This window comes from Pteronotus mesoamericanus, unplaced genomic scaffold, assembly GCF_021234165.1.
Source record: "Pteronotus mesoamericanus isolate MK-2021 breed Mesoamerican mustached bat unplaced genomic scaffold, CSHL_Meso_final scaffold_85, whole genome shotgun sequence".
Lineage (NCBI taxonomy): Eukaryota > Metazoa > Chordata > Mammalia > Chiroptera > Mormoopidae > Pteronotus > Pteronotus mesoamericanus.
The window spans coordinates 63,203,305-63,223,706 of NW_026555329.1; the positions used below are offsets into that span (position 1 = coordinate 63,203,305).

The window sequence follows — 20,402 nt, forward strand, 5'->3', positions numbered from 1 at the left end:
CTGCCATCCCCATGGCAGAGCCAGGGGTAACATCAGTATCACCTACGCCATTATCCTTTCTAATAGACACAGGGGCCACTTACTCTGTTCTTCCCGAATATTCTGGAAGTCCTGTTCGTCCCTCAGTTTCTATTGCTGGGGTCAGTGGTATAATTTCTCAACCTCTGGCTATCCCCCTTCTGACATGCTCCTTAGATGGATACTCCTTCGCACACTCCTTCTTAATACCCCCTCGCTGCCTGATACCAATTCTAGGAAGAGACCGCTTAGCCAAATTTAAAGCTCAGATACTCATTCCTTCTCCCAGTCCTGAAGGGCTCTTTTTGTTCTCTCTAGCTAGTTCTGAACCTCACAAGTCACTACCCCTCCCAGCCACAGAAATACATCCTATAGCCTGGAAGACTGATATTCCTAAACACCAACCTCCAGTTAAGATCTCCCTCCAAGGTCCTTCCCACTTTCCAGCACAGCCTCAATACCCCCTAGCACAAGAAGCCCTACAAGGAATAAAACCCATCATAAGCCACCTCCTTCATGCAGGATTACTGCGGCCTACAAACTCCCCATACAACACCCCTGTTCTCCTAGTCAAAGCCGAATGGCACTAACCGTTTAGTTCAGCACTTACGAATCATCAACCAGGCTGTTATTCCCTTCCACCAAGTAATCCCTAACCCATACACTCTTCTTTCTCTCATTCCTCCAAACACTACCTATTACTCTGCCCTCAACCTCAAAGATGCATTTTTCATCATTCCTCTACACCCTGACTCTCAAAATCTCTTCGCATTCACATGGACTGACCTTGACACCCACATCTCCCAGCTACTTACTTGGACAGTATTACCCCAAGGATTTCGAGATAGTCCCCACCTTTTTCGGCAAGCCCTGGCTAGGGACCTTAAAGCCACGGATCTCTCCCCATAAACCCTCCTACAATATGTTGATAATCTCCTACTCTGCAGCCTGACCCTAAGAGACTCACAGATACACATAGCCCAACTCCTCAATCATTTGGACAATTAGGTTACCAAGTTCCCCCCAATAAGGCCTAACTATTAAAATCATTATTAATATATCTAGAATTTACTCTATCCCCCAAACACAGAGATCACCCCTGAGCATAAGACCCTATTGCCTCCATGCCGATTCCTACTACTAAACAAGACCTCCTTGCCTTCGTTGGATTGGCTGGATATTTTAGAATCTGGATCCCCAACTTTGGCCTCATAGCTAAACCACTGTGTGATGCTGCCAAGGGCCCACTCAATGAGCCCCCGCCACCAAGTAAGTCAATTTGTTGACCAGTTGAGGAGATGAAGGAAGCCCTAATAGCAGCTCTGGCTCTCGCCTGCCCTAACCTAGGAAAGCCTTTTTTCCTTCTTACAGATGAAAGGCAAGGAACAGCATTAGGGTTATTGGGACAAAAATCAGGACCTGACCCCAAAGTAATCACCTACTTATCTTGGCAGCTCAACCCTACAGCTCGAGCCTGGCCTACATCCCTGAGGGCCCCGGCTGTCCCAGCAATACTTACTACAGAGGCCCAAAAACCTACCAATTCTTGACCTATAACTATCCACTCCCCCCACACAACAGCAGACAATTGCCAATCAGGCAGAAAAATCCCTGCATCCCTCAAGGCTACAGCAATTCTTCCTTCCTTTACTCCATACACCCCATGTAAAAGTAGCTAAATGCACCACTATACACTCTGCTGTACTTCTCCACCTACCAGAAACCGTGGGAGAAGAACATTCCTGCACTGAATTCCTGTCCACCATCATTTCATCTTTTTCACATATTTCTGAATTGCCTCTCTCTTCCTCAGAAGACCCCTGGTTCATAGGTGGGAGCTCATTCATGAACGTGGCTGAGCGCAGGGCTGGATACACTGTTGTATCCCCCACGCAAGTCATTGAGACTAGCCCCCTTCCACCTGGGACATCCTCACAAAAAGCTGAGCTCATGGCCTTAATTTGAGCCCTTGACCTAGGAAAGGACAGAAAAATCAACATATATACTGGGCCCAGCTGCCCCCGGGCCTCTCAAAGCAAGGCGATATCAGTTACCCACTCGAACTGGACCCCTACTACTGGTAGGTACCTCCCATTCCTACTAGATGAAAAATAGACCCAGGCCTACATCTACATCCGGCTCCCACAACCTGCTATTCTCACTGGCACTCCCCGTAAGGCTAGCTCTGCTTATAGATGGCAGACATGTCCACCCACACCAGGGTGAACATGTCTGCCATCTCAGTCGGGAATGAGTGGGCAGACAAACATGCTAAATAAGCAGCCACCCTTCCCGCCCCTAAATATCATCTCCTAGATCTCTCTACTCTAGCACCAAGATACATTTCTGAAGAAATTAAAGAACTTGTCAAGAAGGGGCAGTCTGGGAAGGTGAGTGGCGCTCAGCAAAGGGCGGTAATTAATACTTTCCCTAAACCAAAGATAAGAATTCTCATTGCCACAAGGCCTTCCATGTAGAATTTTGGCCTCTCCTCAAATTTCTCTACCCTGTAATTATATGCCATCAAATTTCCTCACTTCTCCAAACAACCACTCAGCAATGCCCCTTATGCACACAAACTACTGCACAAGGGGGACTTAAACCTCCCCATTCTTTCCCACCCACCAAGCCCACATGAGGCCATGTCTCAGGGCAAGACTGGCAAATTGACTTTACTCACATGCCCCCTGTTAAAAAATTCAAATACCTGTTGACAATGGTAGACACCTTTTCAGGGTGGGTTGAGGCCTACCCCAGTACCTCAGAAAAGGCAGCTGAAGTTACCTGGACCCTGTTCGAATCCATCATTCCCCGCTTCAGCTTGCCAGCCACTTTACAGTCAGATAATGGCCCTGCCTTTGTATCTCAAATCACTCAGGAGACAGCCAGAGCCCTGAACATCCAATGGAAACTCCATAGTGCCCACTGACCCCAGTCCTCTGGCAAGGTTGAGAAGGCCAATTCTATTCTTAAAACACACTTAACCAAACTGGTGCTAGAGCTCTGTCTGGTCTGGATCTCTCTTCTCCCACGGGCACTAGGCAGAAAAAGGGCCACCCTGCAAGCTCACATGTTCCTCAGCCCTTTTGAACTCATGTATGGCAGACCTTTCCTACTAGGAAACTTCCCTAACTCTCCATCTCCCTTGGGAGAGGTTTACCTCCCCACCCTTGACCTTACGAGACAGCCACTGTGGGAACATGCAGATAGGGTAATACCCAAACCGACTAAAAATATATTGGCTCCTACTCCCCTAGACTCTGGGGATTGGGTACTTTTAAAAACTCCCTTGGAATCAAAGGGGCTCTTTGCCCCTCATTGGGAAGGGCCCTATCAAGTCCTCCTCACCACACCCACAGCTGCCAAATTATAGGAACTATCTCAATGGATTCACTCTTCCAGGCTCAAAAAGTCTTCACCACCTGCTGTGAGACCTGACACCAGCATCTAATCAAAGTCTGAATCCCCAGTTCCAATCCAGCATCCTAACCCCAACACACCTCCAACTTACTCAAGTACCAGAAGACCAAAACAGCTAAGTACCCATGCACCCCCTGATCTTAGACTGCCTACTCCTTGCCTTTCTCCTGACTGTTGTCATTATCATAATCCTACAATTTCTAGAAGATTTACATAGCCTCTAAAGATTAATGAACCCCACCCCTTCTCTCTCTCCACCGGTTTCTCCAACACCTCCAGTAACCCCCCAGACCTTCTTCTCCCTTGTCCTTGATCTCCTTGCTCAACTTCCCACTCCCATCATGACAGAGAAGGACCTCCTTACCTTTCTGTGGGATGCTTTTCTCCAGGGAGATTTCCAGGATTACTCCCCAAAACAGATTAAAACTTGGCTTGAGCTCAATTAGCCCTAACTGGCATCTTCCTACTATTCTTTCCCCCATCCTTCTGCCTAGATTGGTCTAAAATCCCCTTTGATCTGGTGACTGGCTTTGCCTAATCCCTTAAACTAAACTCCTGCTGGCTTTGCCCTTCTACCCACAGTTGGGGATATGTCCAACGCCTACCATCTTCCCACTGCAGAAATTTCTTGTAACCTTAGTCTCAGCAACTGTTGGTAACCATCCTGCCTGGTTTCAGGGGCTGTAGCCTCACCGACAGGCGAAAAGGCCCCAAGGCTGGAGCTGAGCAAGGAGGCCTTGGGAAAATAGGCCACAGAGAAGACAAAACCTGTTCCCATGGAAGGGGCACAGACCCTGCTTCCCTCACACAACCCTGCTTGGCCCCAGAGGACGGCTGGTTAGTCAATGATGGGTAAGACCCCTCAATGGCAGGGACAGCCTAAGACAGGCAGAGTCGCATAGGGGCCATCAGGGAAGGACTTGGGGGACACAGAGAAAGGGCAAATGACCCTCACCCCTCGGCTTTGTCATGGCCTGCGCCCTCATTTTATCTGAAAGAAGTCTCCTTATCTCTTGGCTGCTCTGCCTGCCACCTGACTGGGTCAGTGAAACAATACTAAAGGCAGGTACAGCCCTGAACTGGGTCAGGTGGTTCCTGGGGACAATTAGGCCTGGAAAAGGAATGTATTAAGTCCTATGAAAATTACTTTGCTACGAATGTCCTCAAGTTAATGAGTCAGTACTCATGTTTGGAGTCCGAGCATAGAATGTGATCAGTTTCCCAGGTTTCAAGGCCAAATGGGTGCCACCCTGTCTACCAGACCCTGACCTCAGGCAAATCTCTGTGCTCCTTCAATCATAGCCTTTTGACATTGATTGATGAGCTTTGCATCAATGCTGTATACCCCTGCACATATCATTCTCAATAAAAACCATTTCAACAGAAGGGCTCGGAGCATTCTCCACTAGATGGATTCACCATCCCTTTCTCCTGGCAGTGTCTGGAATGACTTATTTTATTTATCCATCTGCAGTGAGCGCAGGGGGGGGACTCTATGGGGAACAGGGTACCCCCCATCAAACAACAGTTGTGCACATACTTGGGGCCCCTGGATTCTTAATAAATATAAGACCACATTATGGCCAGGATAGTCCATCCCCAAATGACATCCTCCCCAAGGCCCAGTGTTTTCTTATATCATTGACCATCTGGAAGCTACCTATTCCTTCTGCATCACAAGTCAAAGGAGACAGGACCTCCTGGTTGGTTTCATTGACCCAAAACACTGTCAATATAAAGTCTCTATTCCTTCAGATGGCCGCCTCATAAAGTACCACCCATTCCTACGAGATGAAAAATAGACCCAGGCCTACATCTCCATCCGGCTCCCACAACCTGCGATTACCACTGGCACACCCCCTATGCTAGCTCTGCTTATAGTATTAAGTACACCCACCAAAGCTACTTCAGAAACGGGTCCCCTCCTTGGCAGAGCAGAAACCCAAAAATGCCCCACACTCTACTGAGACAAAAACATAGCTCTCTACTTTGGAAAATATTGGTGTTCCATTTTCACTGAATACATAAAAAGGAAGTCACAGGAGATCCCACCCCCATCCTAGACCCTCTATTTATTGCATCTTTAGAAGTTCAAGGGTTAGAATGAGGAGGAACTAGGGTTGCACATGGCACCTTGAGAGAAAGCATAAAAATCTAACTCGCAACTCAACACGTGTTTGCAGAATTATACCCACCCTCAGGAATATATTGGATTTGCGGATCACATGCTTACTGGACCCTACCCCCAAACTGGATAGGGTGATGCCCCCTAGGATACCTACCCCCAGAAGTAAGGCTTGCTTGGGAATACGCCTCACTTCCTTTACCCCTCAGGGAACATGGACACCTTTTTTAAAGGGGGGATCACTACTAATCCCTGTAACATCTTTAATTGGTGCCATTGCTGGGGCTGCAACAGAGAGTGCCTCACTAGACATACCGTACTGAATTTCCCAAGACACGGCTGAATCACTAAGACAGGGGCAACCCTAGCTACCCTCCCAAAACAGCTAGACTCCCTAGCAGGGGTAGCTTTACAAAACCAGAGGGCCCTTGACCTCCTCATCACCTTGGCAGGAGGAACATGCCTGTACCCTAAAGAAGAGTGTTGTTTTTATATAAACAAATCAGGAAGTCCAGCAGAACATTCAAAGTATTCTTGAGTCTGCATCTAAGAGCAGGACCTCCACCTCTTCTTGGGACCTCACCTCATGGCTTCCCAATAAGACCTGGTTATTGCCATTCTTAGGCCCCCTATTCATGATATTTCTTCTACTCCTACTTGACCCATGCCTGTTTCACCTGCTTATGAAGTTTATATCTTCCAGATTAGACCAGTTCAAAAAACAAGTTGGGAACCATCCTCCGCTTGCAGGATCAGAATCCTGTACAGGCCCAGGCTCAACTCCTAGATGTGATCTAAAGATGACTCTTTGACCCTTGTCAGCGTTGAAGTAGTTACGGAAGAAATTCAGTGACCACTTTCCCAAAGAAAACAGATAAGAGCCCGAGATGTTATAATGTACTGGGACATGGACCTAAACCACAGCCTGTGCTGGAACAGAGAAGGTATATGTCACCGGCCAAATACATAACCACGAGATTCCCTGTATCAGAAGCAACTGAGGCACAGCCTCTGGCCTCCTGCTGGAAACCAGTTGAATACTCACTGCCCCCTCCCCTCTCCGTTGAGCTTTCTACACAATCAGCCCTCCCTGATCCGCAATACCCAGGACACCTGGAGCAGATGAGCAGGGTGACTCATCCTCCCTTGGGGTCTGCTACACACCTTAAAAGCCCTTCTTCCCCTTCCCCTTGGGGCTGCATTCCATTGGGACTCAGCCCACCAGATCTGAGTCCCGCCTCGAATAAGAGCCCTTAGTTGGACTTTTCTGGCTCCAGGTCCTTTCTTAGCCACCTCGGCTACCCAACAGGAAGCAGCGGGCAACGGCAGTTTGACCAAGGCTTACCCGCTGCTCCAGTTTCCAGGGCCTCCCTTTCTCTCTGACTTCCAGGTGAGCTAAAAGCAACCCCACCTTAGCTCACTCCTTCCTCATAACTTTTCTGGAGAGCCAAAGCAGCCCTACCTTGGCTCTCTTCTGTTATTTCTTCCACCCTAAGTCTTTCCCTTTTTCGCTCTCCCCAGCTTTAATAAACATATTCTCAAAGGCACCTGAATTTGTGCTGTGAAATTTTTTCTGCCGGTGGAATATCTAGAGGAAAAGGGGGTTGGGGAGCTGGGTGAAAAAGGTGAAGGAATTAAGAAAAAAACTTCATAGACATAGACAATAGTGTAGTGATTACCAGAGAGAAAAGGGGGACAAAGACATGCAGAAGAGGGAAAAGGGGATAAATGGTGACAGAAGGAAACTTAACTTTGGGTGGTGAACACACAATACAATATACAGGTGATGTATTATAGAATTTTGCACTTGAAACCTATATAATTTTATTATCCAATGTCACCCCAATAAATACAATAAAAATTAAAATAACAATAATGTTTGTGCTACTTTATAAGAAATACATGTATAATGGTTAAATATATTTTTATCACTTTAATAACATAAAATACCATTTTAAAAATCACTTAAAGAATTATAAAACATTTTGAGTTTCAATTTACATTATTTTTCTAAAGCTAAATGATTGCCATATATTCTTTTTAGCCTTCTCAGTTATGCATACATATTTCTACACTGAATTTCTTTGCTTATTCCTTCAAGAAGCCAAAACTAATCTTTTATGTTGTCTTGTTTCTGGAAACTATCATCCTCTATAAATTAATTTTATTGTCTCTAATATCAGTTGGTTTACTTTTCTATTGATTAAATTGATCATTTCCTCCCAAGGTTTCATGCTTATTACTGATTTTATTTTCCCTTCACATTATCATATTAAAACCAATAGTTCAGAAGAAATGAAGTAATTTTTAAAATCAAGTACTCTTCTTTTACTCCCATAAAATTGTACAGTAGTCATAGAAGTTTTGCTAAGAACATACAGAAATTTTGCAGTTAACTATTTAAAATTTTTGTTTTTATTATAAAAAAGTTCATGAATACAAAAGAAAACACAATGTATGTGCTAATTATAAATGTTAACAAAGACACAAACACTCAGTTACCCAACAGCAATCTTGAGAAATAGAAGGCCTCTCGTATTTGAAGGCCCCAGGAGTCATGCCAGGACACTGTTGACCCTCCCAGAGATAAATAATATCTCAATTTTGAATTTATTATCCCCTTACTTATATATATCCTCACCATATAGTATTAGTTTTGTCTATGTTTGAATTTTATATTCGTGAATCTTACTGTGTTTGGGTGTGAGAAGATAGTAGTGTTTATCTTACTACTTAACAAATTTATATTTTTTATAGAAAATGATTTCTGACAACTTTAGCATTGATCTAAATTAATGCCAGTGTTTGGAAAAAATATTCTCATTAGTACATACAAACATCTGCCAAAATACAACTGAACACTTGGTGGCATGGAGTAGTATCCTGAGCCTGTAATTTAAAAATATCTTGAATCTTACAGAATTAAATTATTTGGAGTTATACTTTAAAAGCATAAGAAAAGATTCAGTTAATTTAGATGTAAATTGTAACCCACACTGAGGAGTAAGGGAAAGTATGAGGCAGTGAGAAATATTCGAGCCCAAATAGAATGAATTGGATTGTGACTATACATTTTTTGTAATATAAATTAATTAAGTAAAATAAGTTAAATTCTGTGAATATTATCTGAACTAACCTGAAAGTTTTTATTATCATTAATTTCATTCCAGCATTTAATTCAATTTGAATTTTTATTAAGTATTTTTAATACTTTTGAGTATGTCTTATCTTCTAGGCCAAACATGTGTGAGCCAAAACAACAAACAAAAAAAAAGGTTCATCATAGATCTTGCAACCTAGTATCAAAGAAAGAAATTAGTCAAGCAATTATGTAAATAATTATATGCATGTGGTATTGGGTTCTCAAAATCTGATCTGAGGCAGTAATGTAGCAGTATAACATATAAAACGCACTAAAGATGGACATTGAGAGAAGAGAACCCAAATTTACATCCCTTCACTGGTATAATAAAGTATAGAGAAATAAGTTTAGCCTTTGATTCTAATCAGCAGTTTTCTTGGTCACAAAAACAAAGCAAAACACAAATAAAACTCAAACTAGGTATATAGCCTGTAATTTAATAGGCTTCAAAAACAAAATTATAGAAACATTTAGTAATTATTTAAATAATCCAACAAAAAAAAAGGTAAGAAGGGAAAAAATACAGCTCTCAATTCCTCATAATAGAATAAAAGGAACTGTTAATTATATTTAGCAATTGTTATATCACTCAAGATTAACTAGTTATTCAAACTCTTGCACCTAATAAACTTCCATCTACTAAATTTCTATTTATGTCTAAGCACTATGTAGTATGCAAAATCAAGTAGAAATCTATAATTTGGAAATAATGATGACAATAAATAAATTATACTTAGTAAGACAGTATTAATTATAGACTTAATATTTACTTAATATTAACTATTTCTTAGTATTAGTTGAAAGATGGGCTATAATATTTACATAATCTGAAAACACAGTTAATGGATTTATCATGCTGTGATAAACATTTCAGGAATTTTCTTTACTCCTTATCTTCAACTATTTTTCTGTCCTCCCCCCTCCTACATTGTTCAAGAATATTCTGTAAGAATTAAACTATACAGGCATCTTTTATAATGATTATAGAATTATTTATGCATATACTATTTCCATTTTTATTACAGTGATTATGAAATCAATAGAACCATCTTCTCTTGAAGATTATAATGATAATTGATTAGATGACTTTGGCATCCATGTTACATTTCATCTACTTTATTAGATTCACAATCAAGTTTCATTTTTTTTTCTGTTATACAGCAGCAGAAATATTGCAAAGATATAAATGAAGACAACCATGATTCAAGATTCTGAGGATTTTGAAATGTGTACTTCTGAATACATTAAATATTGATTAAAATGGTACATTAATTCTAGGATACAAATGAATTATCTGATTACACTGATGGTAATCAGAAAAAGAAAGTTGTCTATGTACTTAATCCTTGTCCTGAAAATGGAAAAGAGGGTTTCTTCAAGCTATATAAGTTGATAATATTCTAGACACACATATAAAATTACAACATAGGAAAATCCGCTTTAGTGTAAATCAATTCAAGAACAAGGTGGTTCTGGGAGTTCTGCATTTTCGAAAGTTGAATTTAGTTGACAAAATATTTACCAACTGTTTACTATGAGAAAGATACCAAGCCATGAGGTGCAAAAAGGAAACCATAAAAATCAAGTGTTTTCCCCTGAGTAGCATATAACCAGACACATTATACATGAATAAATGAAATCTGGATCTTTTGGTTAAATAAGGAAAGGAAAATCAGAATAAGTGAATAAGAATTCATCACTAGTCAAGATTTTATTCCATGAAATCAAATAAAGTTGCCATTATAATGCATTGTATTTATTTTCTACACATTTTCTTATTTTATAGACATTAATCACATGCTATGTAAAAATTTAAAAATTAGAGAATCAAAAGAAAATGTGATATGAACATATCATCTAATGTTAAAAAGCTTAGAATAAAAATACTTATTAACTTCTATTATTCATTATTACAAATAATTTTGTTCTACAACAAAAGCTATCTTTAAAGAAAGAATAAACATAAACAGTGTAACATAGGTCTGATAAACTATTCTATAGATAAGAGATTGAAAACAGAGTATATAGGAGATGTAAAAAAAAATTAATAGTAAGAAATAGAATTGAATGGTTCACATTGGTTGTGCTGTACTTGACAAAATTATCCCTAACAATAAATGGACTACAGAATGAAAGACAAAAATAGACAATAAAGAAGGATGCAAAGATAAAGGAAATAAATAAATTTAACTAGATACGTTTTTAAAATGTTTGTTTAAACATTAAATTACTTCAACCAATGTCGCCCCAATAAATTCAATAACACAAACAAAAAATTACTTCAAGTTTCAGCTCTGACATGTAAAGAGATTGTAAGTGATCAACTCCATTCTTCCAAAGATAGAAATCTGAACAAACTGAAAATCAATGACTTTCACTGAGATCACAGGCAAAATACGTGCAAAAACATGAAGAGACAAGTGGAACTAGAGAGAGATAGCTGAGATCAGTTTACATGGAGCAGACCCTCCAGAGACATACATGTGCAGGAACACCTGAAGGATAATTTTGATGAATTCCTGGAGATTAAGTGTTGACCACCATGAGTGTGAAAATACCCTAGGAGCAGGAGCTGTAGTTTAAAAGGAATTCTCACAGTTTCATGGAATTTCCTTGCAGAAATTTTACCAGGTTCCCACACTAAAGATGCTAGAAAAATCCTTTCATGGCTCTGATAAGAGTAGGGAGATAATTAAAAGCATAATAAATAGGAAGTAAAACTTTAAGGAAATAGATTGGGAAAACTGCACCAAGGGAAAGGAGTAGGGGTGTGGGTGTAGTTAGACACTGAAGGAACACCTGTGTAAGTTGTAGCCTGAGACACAAACCCACTAAAAAAATGGATTTTATCATAAAATTATTGAATGTTTCTCCCTACACCTGACCACCACATTAGCAGGGATCCAGGATAATAAAAATGGATTACAGCTGAGAGAGCTTGCAAGACACAGGCTCTCTTTGATGAGTATCTTTCAGGGAAACAAATTAAGGGAAGACAAAGAAAGGACACTTGGCACCCAAAACTATAGCAACCATTCAACTCAAGTCCTAGCCAGAATAAAATAGTGCCTCACACCAATGGTCTATCTACCTTAGTTCTAATCCAATAAAACATGTCTGGGTTTCAACAAAAAATTTACAAGGCAGGCCAAAAAGACAAGATAAAACAATTTAAAGGGACAAAGCAAGCATCAGAATCAGACTCAGATATGACACAGATGTTAGAATTATCAGCCAAGAAAATTATTTTAAGTGCTCTAATGGAAAAAAGTATACAGCATGCAAGAAGACTTAAACAATGTAAACAGAGAGATGGAAACTCTGAGAAAGAATCAAAAGGAAATGCTAGAAATCACACACACCAGCAGAAAGGAAGAATGCCTTTGATGGATTCATCAATAAACCAGACATATTTGATGACAGATCAATAGAAACTTCCCAAATTGAAATGCAAAAAAAGAAAAAAATAAATTTTAAAAAAGGCAAGAACTTTAGGTTGATATCAAAGAGGTAACATACCCATAATTGGAATACTAGAAGGAGAAGAAAAGAAAATTGAGCAGAAGAAATAATAAAACAAAAAAGCTAAAAACTTTCCAAAATTAAAAATAATGCACATAACCTAGGAGCTCAGAGAACACCAAGTATAAATACCAAAAATAAATAAGTAAATTAATAATACCTAGGTATTTAATATTCAAACTGTTGAAAGGCAAAACCAAAAAAAAATCTTAGAAGACAAAAAATATACAGATATACTAATTCCATAAAATATAGATAGAAACATCTATAAGGATTAAAGAAAACCCAGTAAAATGAGAAAGGGGTTAACTCTAAAAAAAACCCACAATCTTAAATGTATATGTATGTGAAAAATGATTGTTCAAATATGTAAGACAAAACTGACAAGGAGAAATAGACAAATCTGCTGTTATGGTTAGAGATTTGAATGCCTTTCTGTCAGTAATTGATAGATTGACTAAGCAGAAAATGTGTAAGGGCATAGATGACTTGAACAGCACTATCAATCAAGTAATTTAATTGACACCAATACAATACTCCATCTAACAACAGGAGAATACATATTTTTATCAAGCTCACAAGTAATATTTTCCAAGATAGACCACATTCTTGGTTATAACATAAACTTTAACAAATTTAAAATAATAGAAGTTATACAAAGTATGTTGTTAAGTGACATTTAACTTTAACTACAACTCAGTGACAAAAGAAAGCGGGAAAATCCCCGCATACTTGAAAATTAAACAACATCAAGGATGCAGAAAAAAGTTACCCAATCCAACGCCCACTCATAATAAAAAATCATAGTAGATGAACCATAGACAGGAACTTGTTCAACTTGCTAAAGAACATCTACAAAAACCCTACAGCTAATATACTTAGTGGTAAAAAACTAGACATTTTCCCTCTCAAATTTAGATTACAAAAATATTTTGAAGGTAGAACTAATAATGATTTCCTGATGAGTAGATGATAGAATAGGAGAGGAGTCAAAAAATGAATAAAGGGATTTTAATTTTAATTAGCCACCTGAGAATAGAGACCTCTGTAATAAGGGACACATCTCCCCCAAAACCATCATCAGTCAAAACTGCGACCTCTGGTCCACCTCCCGTCAGGCTCCTCATCTTGAGTGCCCACCCCTTTCTATTTTTTAAATTTTTTTAAAAAATTTATCTTTCCTCTTTTTAAAATTTATCTTTCACAGCTATGGGAATTCCGTGGGGATTCTGGAAAAAATGCCAAGTAAGTGTTTATGCTCATTTTCCATTTGGAATTGGAAATTCACTTGTTTATTTTTATTGTGATTGTGTTCATAGATAACAAAAATAAAGGAACTTGTCAAAGCTCGTAAAATTAAATACTTACGTGGATGCATTTTATAGGATGCAGTTATATTTCAATAACTTTCATTAAAATATCTGCTAAAATAGAAAACAGTCTTAGTAGGATAATTGTTTTTAAGCTCTTAAAATAATTCACCAGTATGAATGAACTGGTTGGGAAATGAACAATAAAATAATTACATTTTTCTAATTTCTCAAAAAGATCGGAGTGATGCATAAAACTGAGCTCTGTCCTTCTCTCAGAATGAATAAAGAATTTTCTCTGACTTCTGCACAAGAAAGGTCGCTGGCAGTGGAGATGATGCGTGGTCACTCATCTGTCACAAAACTCAGCTTTCAAGGCTCTGCCAACATAACTCAGTGGAGGGGCAGTAAAAATAGTCAACCAGTTTGATGTATTAAAGAAATATAACCCAACATGCAATGCTCTAGCTTCAGATTGCTTATGAAGGTAACTTTGAAATGCTTATCACAAAGCATACTTTATTAAATTGAAATTTTCCACAACATAGCAGTGGGAAAAAATGTTTCTTCTTCAAAATGTACCACCTTTTCACAAAAACTGTAAAATCTTGAGTTTATTTTATAACAGAAACCACTTTTCATTTCATCTAATAACAGATCCCTTCTTTCTCATACATAACACGTTCAATATGGTTTGATTGGAGCTAATGCTTTCACCCTCCAGGAAGCTACATGACTCAGACCTGGCCAGTGATAACACGGCATCTTAATAAACACCTTTGCCAACAATTTGAAGATACCAGATTGAAAAGCAGAGAAAAAGATTTAAGAAAAGGAAAGAGAACAATTTTTTAGGATACAATTTGAACTTCTCAACCATCAGCACCTGAAAAGCCCCCAGAACTTCTCAGATAAGAGTCAAAGCATCCTTACCTCTTTAACCTAACTTTGACTTGGGTTTCTTCCAGTTACCAACAACAAAAAAATAGTATGTCAGATACAAATTGCTCCTTTGTCTAATAACATTGGAAGCCGGTGCCAATAGGAGCATTCATAGTAAACACATTAAAAACTATGTGAACAATCTAGCTTCATTTTGTTTTATGCTAATATCTTTGACAAAAACGAAGCTACCTCTTTTTTCCCCCAAACACTGCTATTTATATTTTATAAGGATAGTTTTCTACATGAATTCTGTTATATATGGTAGCTTTTAATATATTTTAAAATGTATCCAGTGGTAAGGAAAATATGTATAATAAAAGTAAGAGAAAATATTACCACTACTTTATTCTAATAGTAATTAACTGATATAGCGGAAGGAAAAATGAGGTGCTCTATCCCATGTATAACACCATGAAAGTATTTATACCTAGAAACTTTAACTGCTAAAGGCCACATATCAAAGAGAAATTAGTCATCTTTAGCAGTAACCCTGAAGGCTACCAAAAAGTGAGAGGCTAAAAGCAGGCGGGCTACCTGCATCTCCATCCAAGGTAACCTGGACAACCTTATGAATGGAGGACTGAAATAGTGATGAAATCAACATGCTAATATTTTGTTTAGGATTCTTCTGTCCATATTCATGAGGGATACTTGTCTATAGTTTCCTTTGGTCGTAATCTTTTTTAAACCTTTTTTTCTTTTGCATTAAATTTCTTTTCAATTACATTTTACTTTCAGTATTATTTTGTATTAGTTCAGGTGTAATTTTGTAATCTCTATCTCTTTGACTTTGTAAATTAAGTTTGGAAATATCCCCTCTATTTTCTGAAAAAGATATACAGATTGTTTTATCTCCTTAAATCTTTTATAAAATTCTTTGTTAAACCATGTAAGGACTAGAGATTTCATTTTTGGGAAGTTTTAAACATTGAATTCAATTTCTATAACAGGTATAAAATTATCCAGGTATTTCTTTCTGATGGTTTTGGTAGTTTTTCTCAAAGGACTGTTGCATTTCACCTAACTTGTTTAAGTATTTGACTGTAAAGTTGTTTATAGTATTATCTTATTTTCCTCTTCATGTCTGTGGGGTCTGAAATGATGTCCTCGTTCAATACTGCCACTAGCCATTTTTGTTGAATCCTCTTTTTTTGTAGGTCACCTGTTTAGAAGTTTAGCAATGTCTGTGATCCTTTTTTAAGCAGCCGGGTTTGGAGGTCATTGGTTTTCAGTATTATTTTCCTGTCTTTAAACTTGTTGATTTCTCCTCTTTGGTATTTCCTTACTTTTGATTTCATTGGGTTAAATTTTCTCTTAATATTCTAGCTTCTTAAGGTGAAGCTTAGCTTATTGATTTGAGACCGTTGTGCTCTTATAAGAATTTAAAGCTATAAATTTACATATAAGCACTTCTGTCATTGTTTGACTTTCATTCAGTTCAAAAATATTTTAATTTCTCTTGAGAATTCTTTTTTGACCCATGTGTTTTTTAAATGTATTTACTGATTTTAGAAGAGAGAGAAGAAGGGAGAGAGGGAGAGAGAGAGAGAAACAATGATTTGTTGTTTTTTTACGTTTTATTTATTTATGCATTCATTGGTTGATTCTTATATGTGCCCTGACCGGGGATCAAACCCACAACCTTGGCATATCAGGACGATGCTCTAACCAGCTGAACTACCTGACCAGGGCCTGTCATTGACCCATTTGTTATTTACAAGTATAGGATTTAATTTCCCAATATACAGCAATTTCACAGATTTTTTTCTTTTTATTGGTATTTTAGTTTAACTCTGTTTTGACATGAGAACACATCTTATATGATTTCTGCTCTTAAACTTTTTAAGATTTATTTTACGGGTCAAAATATTTTGGTGAATGTTCTACCTACACTTATGAAAAATATGTATTCTCCTGTTTGTGGAGTTTTCTATAAATGCCAAGTACGTCAAATTGAATTATAATGCTGTTCAAATCATCTGTATACTTATTGATTTCATGCTTACTTGCTCTATCAATTATTGAGAGATGGGTGTTAAAGTCTCCAAATATAATTGTAGGTTTGTGTATTTGTGCAAAACCATTTTTGTCTCATGTATGTGAATATTAGGTTGCAAGATACATACATGTTTTATTATTATATCTTGTTGACTAATTGATCTCTTTAACAGTATGAAATGTTCCTCATTTTCTGATAACCTTCCATGTTGTGAAGGCTGCTTTGTCTGAAATTGAAATAGCTTTTCCAGCTTTCTTCTGATATGTTTTCCTTGACCTCTTTACTTTTACTGGTAATCTCTCTGTGTCTTTACATTTGTTTCTTGTAGACAGCACATGCTAGGGTCTTGTGTGCATAACATATATATGTTTATCATTAATCTCTGCCATATAATTGGTATATAGAGACTTTTTATTTAAAGTTATTATGGTAACAATTCAATTAAAATCAAGTATCTTGTTAGCTACTTTCTTTTTGTCTCTATTATTCTTTTCTTTTACCTTCTCTTGGGTTAAATTATTAGTTTTAAAGTTATATTTCATCTTAATTTTTGATTTATTATTGCTACCTTTTAAATTTTTAAATGTTTGTTCTAAGATGACAGATAGACGGCTTTAATCAATTAGGTGTGCATTCAATTACTATTATACTGATTTGATTCACATGTAGTGTGTTTCTCACAACTGGGTATTCTCAATTCCTTCTCCCACTCTTTATGCCTTTGTTGCTGTACATTTTAATTAACCTATGCAATAAAGCATAACACATTGCTGCCATTTTGTTTTAGATAGTTCATTTTAGAGCAATTAAATGAGAAAATAAATCTTATCTTACCTTCAGTTTTTTAATGTTTCTTGTTTTTCATCTACATGTATGTCTGTATAGATTCAAGTTTCTATATAGTATATATCTTTTCTGCCCTAAAAGTCTTTCTTGCCCTGGCCAGTGTGACTCCGTTGGTTACAGTGTAGTTCCATGCACTAAAAGGTTGCACTTTCTTTCCTTTTCTATTTTTCCTAAATACATAAACAATTTATTTAATGGCAACACAGACAAAACATCATATAAATGTTAATGGAGCTCAGCTCTTCTCACCCAATACAGAATTACAAATCAGCGAGACAAAAGTGGATGAATAAGACATTTATTAGTAGTTCTCAAAGGAGAGAATGGGCCTCTCAAGGGTGGTAAGAAAGGCTTAGTACAGAAGCAGCAGCAGAGGAGCCTTGGCTGGGCTGCCTTAGCTCCCTGGGAGTCAGAAAAAAGGGGCCTTAGGGACAGGTTCAGGGGATAAGCCTGGGACAAGCTGCTCCCCAGGGGGAGAGCACAATTGCACTAGGTCCTTTGTCTTGAGGCTTTCTTGATGGCGGGAATCTTAGGGCAGGTCTCCAAGGAGGGTTTCAGTAGAACATGCCTCAGTTCTCCAGGTGTGCCCTTTTATGGTCCTGGTCTCCACTGATTGGTCAATGACAAGGCAGGGGGTCTTCAGTCATTGCAATTGGTTCTGGCGTCTTCTACCTGGCTTTTCTGCTTTTCTGCACCTGGAGATGAAACACAAATGAGGTCTACATGTTATCTCCTGGGAGGAAAGGCCAGGGGAAGAAAGGTAAACCTGGGGGCAGGTCTTTGTTTACCCTGGGGGTGAAGCCTTTGTTTTCCGGGCCAAAGGTTGCTTGGCCATTGTGTTCAGCTATCTATCTCAGTTTGACAGTTCCACTTGCAAAAGAATTTTCCCAGCTTCTTACTTTCCTGTCTCATAAACACAAAGGAAGTGATGCAGAAACAAGAGGCTGCCTGACTTTGGATCTGAGGCTCATAGCAACGCAACCCTGGTTCTGCAGAGAGAAGGACAGAGGCGTGAAGGCAACGGACAGTCAGATTTCCTTCTCATAGAGCCAGCTGGAGGCAGTGTGTAGCTTTGACAGTGGGAAGCATATCTGCACCTGCGAGCAAAGGGAACTAACTAGCTTCTCAGGGACTCGTAGAAGTATAACAGTTCATAATTCTACAGCAATTAAAATACTGGCATCAATATCAAAATAAAGCAAGTATTACATAGCAATCAAAAACACAAAAGACTGGAGGAAGAGACCCTATATGAAAAACTGGGCAATTCAGCAAGTGCAGAACTGTGTATTGGTGGTAGACATGGACAATGGCACTCGCCTGCCTTCCCTGTGTTACTAATAGTTGTGCAGAGCAATGCTAGATCTGCCAATGTTGTAGACCAGTTCCTGCCAAATGAATCCCTTCCTTTTGATGTTGCCGCAGGTTGCTGCTTATGAGAGTGCAAACTTCTTGGTCTGTGCTAGAACTCTTCTCTAATATTCCACTCTGTTTTGCAAGTAAATTGTCTAGGCCTCTGCTTGAGCTGGATCTTGGTTATTTGGTTCATTTAGATGTTCCTGGATTCCTAATAAGATCTGCTTAACCATGATGGCTGGCCTCCAGTGCTTGTCTTCCTTGAGGGCAGACGGCACACAGTGCCTGAAGGGTACACTGGAGGAACAGCAGTGGTTCGAACTTGCACTTGGGAGGTGAGGATGGATAGTAGTCTTTGAAGAGTACTCTGTAGTTTAAAAATTGCCTCCTTCCCAAGGAGATCTATTCTTTCATTAAATGGCGTCTCCCAAGTCAGAAGGTTCACCGTGCCCTCAGGTGTTTTCCTTAGGACAGGCACAAAACCAAATTGGTGATCTTTTCTCCCAGCTTTCCTCCCCTGGGCAAGTCTGCTGAGGGCATTCCTCAAAATATTCAAATGCCCAGCCGCTGGAGAGCAAGGCGGCAGGGTGCTTCCTTTGTCTTGGGCAGGGTGCTTCCCTAGCCTGCTTCCCACAGCCCCCAAAAGGTCGCAGTTTCCTCCCGATCTGGGCACGTACCTGGGCTGCAGGTTCAATCCCCAGTGCCCAGGAGGGGCGCACATAGTGGAGGCAATGGGACGATGTTTCTTTATCACATTTCTCTCTCTCTCTTAAAGTAATAAACATTTTTTAAAAGGTCTTTTTTTAAAAAAAAATTTATAGTGCAAACCTACTAGAAATTAATTATCTCAATTTTTATTTAGGAAAGTCTGTCTTTCAAGTTTATTTTTAAAATCATAACCTCACTGGGTGGGTAAAGAACTCTAGTTTAGCAAAATATGAATTCTTTCCAGCACTTTAAGCTGTTACTCTAATGTCTCCTGGCTTGCATGGTTTCTGACAAGAACTCAGATCTCTCACCACATTGCTTTCTGTGAGCACCTGGTAGTCTCTATAGGAAAGCTGGTAGATTATACGAATTCTGCTTTAACTTTGGCTTCGAAGCCTTCTTTTTCTCTTTCACCAGTTCTCATTTGGCCCCCACCATTTTGTTTTGCCGAATTCTTCTTATCACTGCCCAGTCATGTCTCCCAGTTATGTGGTCACATCCTGCCTATACACTGCCTCTCCCAGCAGGTAATTCTCGAATATTTTGAGTCAGTTTGTTACCCTGCATGCTATGCTCTCGGAAAACGTATACTAACTTATATTTTACAATTTGGAAAATCCATATAAACCTAAGTGGCTTAGTAATCCATTAAAAGTGTTACTAATAGAATTCTCTAGCACTTGTTATGACTAAATCATTGGGATGTGTCATTTAGTTGTAAAATTTTTAGCAAGAAAATCACTAGTTTGGTATACACTCGTGGATGAATGCGGGAAGGTGATTTTTTGTTAGCCAATTAGAAATTTGATCGGTTTTTATTTGATTAGTGTTAAACAAAATTATCTGAATGCTATATTTTTTATAATTTTATTTCTTACCTGTGTATAGAGAACCTAACACTTTAAATGAAGACTTCAACCGTTCTCAAGTATCTAAGGACTCTTTGACAGGCTTAATTGGTCGTCACCTCAGTTTCACAGTAAATAATGTTGTCAGTCAAAACAGATTTTT

General features: G+C 38.6%; 1 pseudogene; it reads right to left on the reverse strand.

The window, feature by feature from the left end:
• Window positions 1–18,760: 18,760 nt before the first annotated feature.
• LOC129063224 (SUMO-conjugating enzyme UBC9-like) lies at window positions 18,761–19,404 on the reverse strand (annotated as a pseudogene).
• Window positions 19,405–20,402: the final 998 nt, after the last annotated feature.